This window comes from Rhea pennata, chromosome 1 (assembly GCF_028389875.1).
Source record: "Rhea pennata isolate bPtePen1 chromosome 1, bPtePen1.pri, whole genome shotgun sequence".
Classification (NCBI taxonomy): Eukaryota; Metazoa; Chordata; class Aves; order Rheiformes; family Rheidae; genus Rhea; species Rhea pennata.
The window spans coordinates 16391563-16400375 of record NC_084663.1 but is presented as its reverse complement, the minus strand read 5'-3'; positions in this window follow the sequence as shown (position 1 = coordinate 16400375).

The following is an 8813-nucleotide window of genomic DNA, read 5'->3' as shown; positions in this document are numbered from 1 at the left end:
GCCGCTGCTCCCCGCCGCCTCGCGGCTCAGGCGCGGCGGCCCCGCCGGCTCGTCATGCGGCCGCCGGGCCCGGCTCGCCGCCGCCCGCCTCGCCGGGGCAGTGCCGAGTGAGCGCGGCCCCGCGGGGCCGCCGCTTCCTTCAGAGCGCGGCGCCTTGCGCGACGCGGCCCGCCGCGGCGCGGCCCGCCCCAACGGCCACCATTGGCTGCGCGCGGCGGGGCGGCCCCGCTCCGCGCCGCTCCGCTCCGCTCCCCGGCAGCGGCTCCCCGCAGCCGGGCCCGCTAGCGCCGCAGGCCCCGCCGCCTGCCCCTCCCGCCGGCCCCCGCAGCAGGCGCCGCCTCCGCAGCGGCTCCGCCGAGGAGCGGGCGGCGGCGCGGCCTGCCCGCTGCCGGGCTCTCCCCGCCCTCGCCGGCGGCGGCGCCCGGGCCTGCCGCGGCGCGGCCGGAGTGGCGCGGGCGGCGGCGCGTTAGGAAAAATAATGCTGTCATTTGTTTTATTTCCCGGCTCTGGGCGGAAGGAGAGGAAGCAGCGGGCGGCTGCTGCGTTAGGAGAGGTCCCCGCGCAGCGGGCCGCTGGCTCCCGTCAGAAGCGTGACTGAGCTCGGGCGGAGGAATGGCCCCGGGTCACGGCCCTCAGCCGCTTCCCCCTCGCACGCTGCCTGTTCCTCCGGCTTCCTTTCAGAGTCACTGGCTTGGTAAGAGTGAAGTATTTACAATTCACAAGAGAAGATCGGAATTTATCAAAAACCCTTCTTTCCCACTTTAAAAATAAACTAGTAGCGTGCCCACATCTGCTGGTATATGATGATGCATTCGGTTTTTTTTCTCGCATGCAGCAGCGAGAGGGGGGGAGTAACGGCAGCTTTGGAAAGTGTGTCACTAGGCCCTCGCCGCCTTCCCCAGGAAATGCAAAGTGAGGCCAACTCAGCCTGTGCAGGGGTACATTAAGTCACATTACTGTTACAAAATAGTCCTCCTCGGATGCAGTGCAATCACATTTAGAAAAACAACGTACAAGCTTCCGAATGAAGGAACAATGTCTTAGGTTTGAGAGAGATGGCCTTGCTTCTAAAAGTCAGGCACCGCTTCTGGTGACGTCCAGGTGCCTTCTGAAAAACCCGGGAAGACGAGACCGAGTAAGACCCATTTCTCACTTCTCCATAGGAAGCTGCACCACTTGTGTCCACAGCAGCACGGAAAGCTGTGTAAAGAGCATGTGGAGTAACCTTGGAGCTTTTTGAATTTTTTAAATGTTTACTAGTGAGGACCAAAGGAAGATCTAGGTAGATGTCCTCCTATTTTTTTTTTTTTTTAACTGCACAACTCCAATAAAATAAATGTTAAATGTCAAAATCTGAAACAGCAGTATGGCTAACTTTGAGTTACTAAATAGGCCTGGTTTCACAACCACTTGATTTGTCAGTAAAATTAAAAGATTTTTCAGGGCACAGCAATACACTGGCTAAGAAATTGCCTTGTGTAGGGTTTTGTTTTTTTAATCAGGATTTCCAGTTAGAGCTTTCACATTTGCTCTGGTTTTGTGTATGTCATAGCATTCTCTTAGAGCTGTTTTGCCAAACCACAGTTATTTGTAATATTCCATTACTCTAGCATTTCCTTACTGAGGGGAAAGTTTACAGATCTCTTTCAGTTCTGCATATCTGCTGACCTTTGACTTTGCAAGATGCCAGAGGGCTGAAGCTCTTGGTGACTTGGTAAAATAACTGTAAGTACAGACATACACAGCAGTCAAATCTGTGGGAATATCTAAGTAAAACAGAAATCTTCTGAGTAAAGCAGAAATCTTTTGACTGCACAGTGTTTCAGTCAGTAAAAGTAACATGTTTTCTTCCCTTGAAAACCCAGAGAAAAGCCTAAACTGTTGTTTTACTTGCACCCTTTCTTCTATTCTTGCTGCCTTGTGATTTTTGCTTTGCCACAGTCCCACTCTGTAATCTATATACAAACTATTCTTTTTGTGGAACATGGCCTTAGTTGGTAGAATTTCTTTAGTGGTGAAGGCCAGCAATTTTCGTACATTAAGTCATAATAAAATTGCTTAATATTACTGAAAATATCTTCTAGTACTGTAGTAATTTTGGTACAGTATTCAAGGCTATGTTTTCTCTACAATTTCTACTAATTTATTTAAAAACTTACCAGTACAATAAAATAAATTGGAGTAACTGAATCTGTGGGTAATAAAAGTTGATATTTTGTTTTTCATCTTCTCTTGAGGAGAACTAGGCATTTTTTTTTAATGCCAATGGTTATACAGTTAGTTTCAAACTGAGTAAAATTTTTTTTTGTACTTGCTGAATGTAGGAATCAATAACTGAGGAGGAAGAGTAAGAAGAACTTACCCTATTTTTATAATTATTTAATTTTCTGTGGTATTTTTTCACTATTTTAGGCCAGTATTCCAGCACACCATAGTTTTGCTCTCAACTACAAAAATAAAATAATTTTCTTCGTAATCCAAAGAGCGCTTTTGTGATGACTGATGTAATAGAATCACTGTATATAAAAATGATTTGTGCTTGGATATAGCCACTTTCTCTGGAGCATAAATGGAAACAATGAATATCAGGCTGATTAGCTCCATTAATATCTGAGCATCTAGGAACTGGAATGTAATTGTTGCAACATTGATCCCTTTTCTCTCTATTTTATGCCCATTGGCTCCCCCCAATGAAGCTTCACTCTGCACAGTTGTGTGACTGCTATATGGATACTGCAGTTGGAGCATGGAGGATATATTAGCGAACATCAGTCAGCCTTACTAAATGATCAAATTTTTTAGTACTTTTTTATTTAAATTTTGAAAAAATAAAATTTGCACACTTTGAAGTGAACGGCCACTTGCCAGGTATCTTACATGCACTTACCACAGAGTCTGATGGCTGTAATGTGAGTCTTTGCAGCAAACTGGAATGTTCTTGCAAGCTAGCATTATCTGCTGTACCATAAAGAGATATGAAGTTAAATGTACATTCAAAATAGACATAAACTACACATTTTGTATTATATTATACATTATACATACAATAATGTTATCATTATTTGAAGTATTTAGCATTTTAATACACACAGTTCATGAATAAACTACATAGCCATTAACAAAGAGGTGAAGTATATGTTAAATATTTAAAATATAAATCTACACAATGCCCATTTTTTCAATTTTGTATTAAAACAGAACTGTAAATGGTTTCTAAAATACACTGTATAATGCACTGCTATATTGTATGCTGAGAATGTCTAGATTTTTTTGCTTTACTTTTGAGCTGCATGTTTACACACTAGTGTGGGAGTAGTAGGCCTTGATTTGAGCCAAATTCAACAGAGGATGATCATACAAGCCCTTACTCAGGTAAATACCTTACTCCTGAAGTACTTCCAAAGTTTCTGTTGACTTTAATGTAATCACTTACATAAGGAGGGAAATAAACTGACAGAATTAGTTTGCAACATCAAGCCAAACCAATCAGAAACCTTTTCATCAGAAAAAGATGATACCTGATACTTGTTTTAAAATTTGTAGCAGCAGAAAATGAGTGCCTAATATTCTGTAAACAAGTTGTTTCCCTTTGCAGATAGAGATGGAGAGGGAAAAGGCCAAGGATAGAGAAGGTCACTGTCAGCTGCTCCAATCACAGTGAAGTGCTGACTAATGATCTCAGATAAAGAATTACACTTTCATTGCTTAAGCATTAACTTTCCTATCTGGATTTTTAAAAGATATTTCTATTGTCAGATTTATTTCTTATTCCGTACAGATAGATCAGCTGAGGACAACAGTTCCAGAAAAATAGAACTATGGGAAGCATATGTACCTATTCTATGCCTACAGATATCTCGTATTTGGTTTTTATTTTCCTTTTTTGCTTTAAGACATTGAAAATGTAAGGTTTCTCTTCTCAGATCAGCTGAAAAAATGTTAAGATTTCTAAATTAACCTTTTATTCAACCATGTTGTAAACTGTTAAATATACTTTGTGCTAAATGTAGTAGTACAGATATAAATTGCAAAATCATGTATCTCATATAAATTAGCAATCACGATGTTGACACTGCCAAGAGCAGAGCCAGTGTTCCCTTCTGCAAAGGTGAAGACAAGAGTAAGTCCACAAAAGGAATCTATCCCACTCATACACCCCAAAACTAGATCTCCTGGCATCCTTTTGTCATCCATCAAGAATTTGTTTGAGGGTAGCATCTTGGATGACCACAAAAAAGATCCTCCACAGCAATCTATTCATTAAATTTTACTCAAGAAACTTGTAAATACTAAGAATAACCAAACTAGTTCAGACCAGTGCTCCCCCCAGCACAGTATTCTGTCTCTAACAACAGCTCTAAGCAGATGCCTGAGGAAGAGTAAGAATTGCAATTACAAATGATGCTACCCCCTCAAAACCTAACCTGGTGCTCTCCCAGCCTCTGACCATTTTCAGCTGTGAGAATTTCTTGAGACCTTGAGTTTTTTCCATGAAATACTCCACAACATGTTTCTTTTTCCAAATGCTTGTCTGTTTCTCTTTGACCCCTGTAAACTATTGTGTATGTAACATCTTTCGATAAGGAGTTCACCAGGTCTGCTATTCCGTACATGAAGAACCACTTCCTTTTGTTTGTTTTGACGCTGACTCCTACAAACACCTTCAATGAGAAGTTTTGTCAACAGCCTTTATTAAATCCACCCTGACTACAGCAGCTGCTCTTTTTGGCATGCTTGCAGACACTTTCAAAGAATTCCACGAGCCCTATGAGGCAGCGCTTCCCTTTGCAGAAGCCAGTCTGGCTCTTCACATGCTTGCCCATATTACAATTTATATTATTTTTTGTGATAGAGATGTAGGCTTTCTGGATCTGCCCGGAATCTTTTTCATTTTTAATTGTGTCACGTTTGGTAACCTCTAGTCTCCAATACTAAGGAGGTTTTAAGTGTCCTGTTAGACACTGCTACAATTCAGAACTCTTCAGTGAATACTGTTTAGTCTTGGTGCTTTGTCAGTGTTCATTCTGTCCTGACAAGCTCCTTTTGTACCATTACCTCTTCTATTGTTATTTCCACTTTGGAGAGATCCTCTGCTGAGTTCCCCAGAAAAAATTCCATCAGAAAAATCTCCCCACTTTCCTCATCAGTGAATACTGATAAAAAAAAAGCTGATTTAGCTTTTCTTTAACATCTATGTCTCCAATGAGCACTCTTTAGTAACCTGGTCATCAACTACACCTTTGGGCTTTACAGCAGATTTTTGCTCATGATTGGTGTGTAAGAAGAATGATTTAGTAGCTTGGTTTCTTTGTCTAGTTATTTCTCAAATTCTTTATGGCCCACTTCCATTCTTCTATTTAATCTATCAAATTTTTTTGTATTTAATCTATCAAAGTTTATGTTCCTTTCTAAGACATTCTTTTGAATACAGTAAAGTTCTTTGGTATAGTTCAGACTGATTCTTTGATTCAAGTCTGATATCCTTCAGCAGTCTTTTGTCCACTTGTATGGATTTAATTCTTTTATCTGCCTCTCCTAAACTCATCTTTAACAAGCTTTACATTGTTCTCTTACTGGAGTTTAGCACAACTGTAGTGGATTCTTTGGTCTTAATTGCTTCCTGTAGGAAAGTTATTGTTATAAAGTTGGGATTCCATTGTGACCAGATCTTGGACCTTGTTCAGTATCAAGCCAAGGGCTGTATTTTCTCTTGAGGAAGAAGGGGAGACCTCATACATCAACATAAGGAAGCCCACTCTGTGGGGTTTTTTTTCAATGTTTGGTAGAACTTTAGTGTTCTGTGTTAAAATATATAAATCCTTGGGCTTTCTGCAGTTTCTGAAATTCTTTAAACTTGGAAAGGCCTGCAAAGAAGGGCCTGGCAACACTGCTCAGAGCAGCATACGTATCCTCAGCTATAGTGGTGATATGCTGCAGGGCATGGACCCTGACATCTATTGGAGCAGTTGTCCCTGCAACATTAGAGGCATTGATCCAAACAGAGCTTTAGAAGGAGGAAGGGGGCAGCTCTGCAAGTCTTGGGCTGCAGGGAGTGCCTGGGCCTCTCGCTGAGGTAGGGACTGATGGTCTTTTTACCTGCAGGAAGTGTGCAGTGGTCGAGGACCCCTGCCACCAAGGAGCTGCAGGAGGAGGTCAGTAGACTGCACAGCATTATGGAGGATGAGAAAGAGATCAACCAGATCTTCTCTGAGACTCTTCAGCTTCAAGAGCTTGAACGTAGTAGGGGGGCAGGCAGAGCCAGGGCCGATTGGGAAGTAGAAGTTCCCATGATGGCAAAGGCTGGAAGCTGGTGACCTCTGGTACCAGGAGGGGGGCTTCTGCTCCACCTGAAGACTTGCAGCTTTGGAACAGGTTCACTCACCATGTAGCTGACAAGAAGCTGGGAATACTCTCAAATGGAGCATCTGTGCCAGCTGAGCCTCAGACGCACAGGAGCACCAAGAAGAGCAGTGAGTGTTAGTAGTGAGAGACTCCCTGCTGCACAGGGCAGAGGTCCCCATCTGCTGACCTGACCTGTCATCTAGGGAGGCTTGCTGCTTTCTGGGGGCTTGCATTCAGGATGTTGTAGAGGCTGCCAAGGCTTTTCAAACCCTCAGAGTAGTACCTCTGCTGCTCTTCCATGGAAGCAGCAGTAATACTGGCAAGGAAGAGCTTGAAAGTATCAAGCATGCCTACATGGCCCTGGGGGTAACAGTCAGGGGCATGGGGTCTCAAGTGGCATTTTCCTCAACCCTGCAAGTAAACAGGAAGGGCCTGAGGAGGATGGACAGAGCCTTAGGGTCAACAATTCATTGCACAACTAGTTTTAAAAATAGTGTTCAATTTTCTGCAACCAAGGGGCCCTCTTCATGGATGGAACTGTTTGGTAGAGATGGGATCCACCTTACAAAATGGAGTAAAGTGCCTTTGCTAACAGACTAGTCAACCTGGTAAGGGGGACTTTAAACTAGAAGTGATGTGGGATAGAGAAAATGACCAATAGCAAGTAAGGAATTGGTGGATGGGTTTGGAAATGAAAGAGTCTGGGGTGATGCAAACAGAAGGAACCTCTTAATCAACAAAAGGCTGAAGTGAAATTGCCCCAAGCATATAAATGTAAATAAGGAAGTGCCTACAGGGCTATGGGGAAACTACTTATGCCCTTTCCAGGAAGACAGCATGCTGGAGTGCCTCTCTGAAGTGCCTGAACACTAATGCATGCCACATGGAAAGTAAACAGGAGGAACCAGAAGTTTGTGTGCAGTTACTATGATCTCATTGGGATCATGGAAGCATGGTGAGATAGATCACATGATGGAATTCTGGAAAGGATGGATACAGGTTTGTTAGGAAGGGCAGGCTGATGTCATTACAAGGCCACTTGCTATGGTCATAGCAATCAAGAGAGGTTCCTGAGGACTGGACAACATCATATGTCACCTCATCTTTAAGAAGGGAAGGGAGGAACTGGGGAACTGTAGGCCAGTCAGCCTCACCTTGATCCATGGGGCAGTAACTAATCCTAGATACTATTTCCAGACCTATGAGGGACAGAAGGGTGATCAGGAGAAGTCATCTTGGATTTACAAAGTGGAAATCAGACTTAACCAACCTGGCAGCATCTGTCACACAAGGAGCAGCTGAGAGAGCTGGGATTGTTTAGCTTGGAGATGAGGAGGCTTGGGGGACTCTTATCAATGTGTATAAGTATCTGATGGGGGAGTGTAAAGAATGTGGAGCCAGACTTTTCTCAGTTCTGCCCAGAGATGGAATGAGAGGCAGTGGGCACACAGGAAATTCCATTTGTGCATAAGAAAACATTTTTTCACTTCACACACTGCAGCCTGCTCTAGTTGACCCTACTTGAGCTGGAGGGGTTGGACACTATGGTCTCCAGAGGTCCCTGCCAACTCCAACTGTTATGTGACTGTGATTCTGTAATGCCCTTAGAGAAAATCTTTTGAAAGGGCCATCTGCCTTTTAAAGGTGAATGGGGAAAAGGGCTTTTAATCAAAGATTGAAAAATCGACTTGTCTTTCAAGAGGGACTGGTTTTTAAAAGGATAACTTTGTTTTAAAACAAGTTTTTGTCTTCTATTTTAAACCTCTTCAGGTACTGTCAGGCCTTTCCAGTATCACAGCAGTCTTTTAAAAAGAAATCTTTTAGGGCTAAAACTGAAAGCACAGGGGCAGTGTTTCTTTGTTTCCCCATAAGCTGCAGAAAGCTTTCAAGGAGTAGGGGGCGGGTAGAGAAGCATTGACTGGGAGAACACTATGCAGTTCTGTAAACAGAGAAGTTTAAGCACTGGGGTTGCCAAACAAAAGCTTTCACTTGGAACAGACCCTTTTTTTTTTTTTTTTTTTTTTTTTTTCCAGTCATGGGTTCTTTGCACTAGCTAATTGGTTCAAGATCTAGGCACATACATAAAAAAGTATGGTCTGATATTTGGAAGTACCAGAAACACCATTCCTGGACATAACATTCAAATTTGTTTAAGGTACTCTGCATCTTTTATATAGGTATCTATAGATGGATTTAGTTACCTAATGCTAGATATGAAAATCAAACATTTTGGTCAAATAACGAAGTTAAAAATATGTTAAATTACCACAAAAAATCTATAATGCTGTAAAACATTTAAACTGAATTGTGAGAATCCCCAGGGTTTCTTTTTTTATTACACATTGATCTGCTTAGCAATCCCTTCCTTTGTTATAATCATCAGCAGACTAGGACACTTGTTGGGAAGTAATGTTACAATGGGAGGTTTCATTAAGGAACATGTGAACCATTTGCAAGGAGTTCTAAGAAAT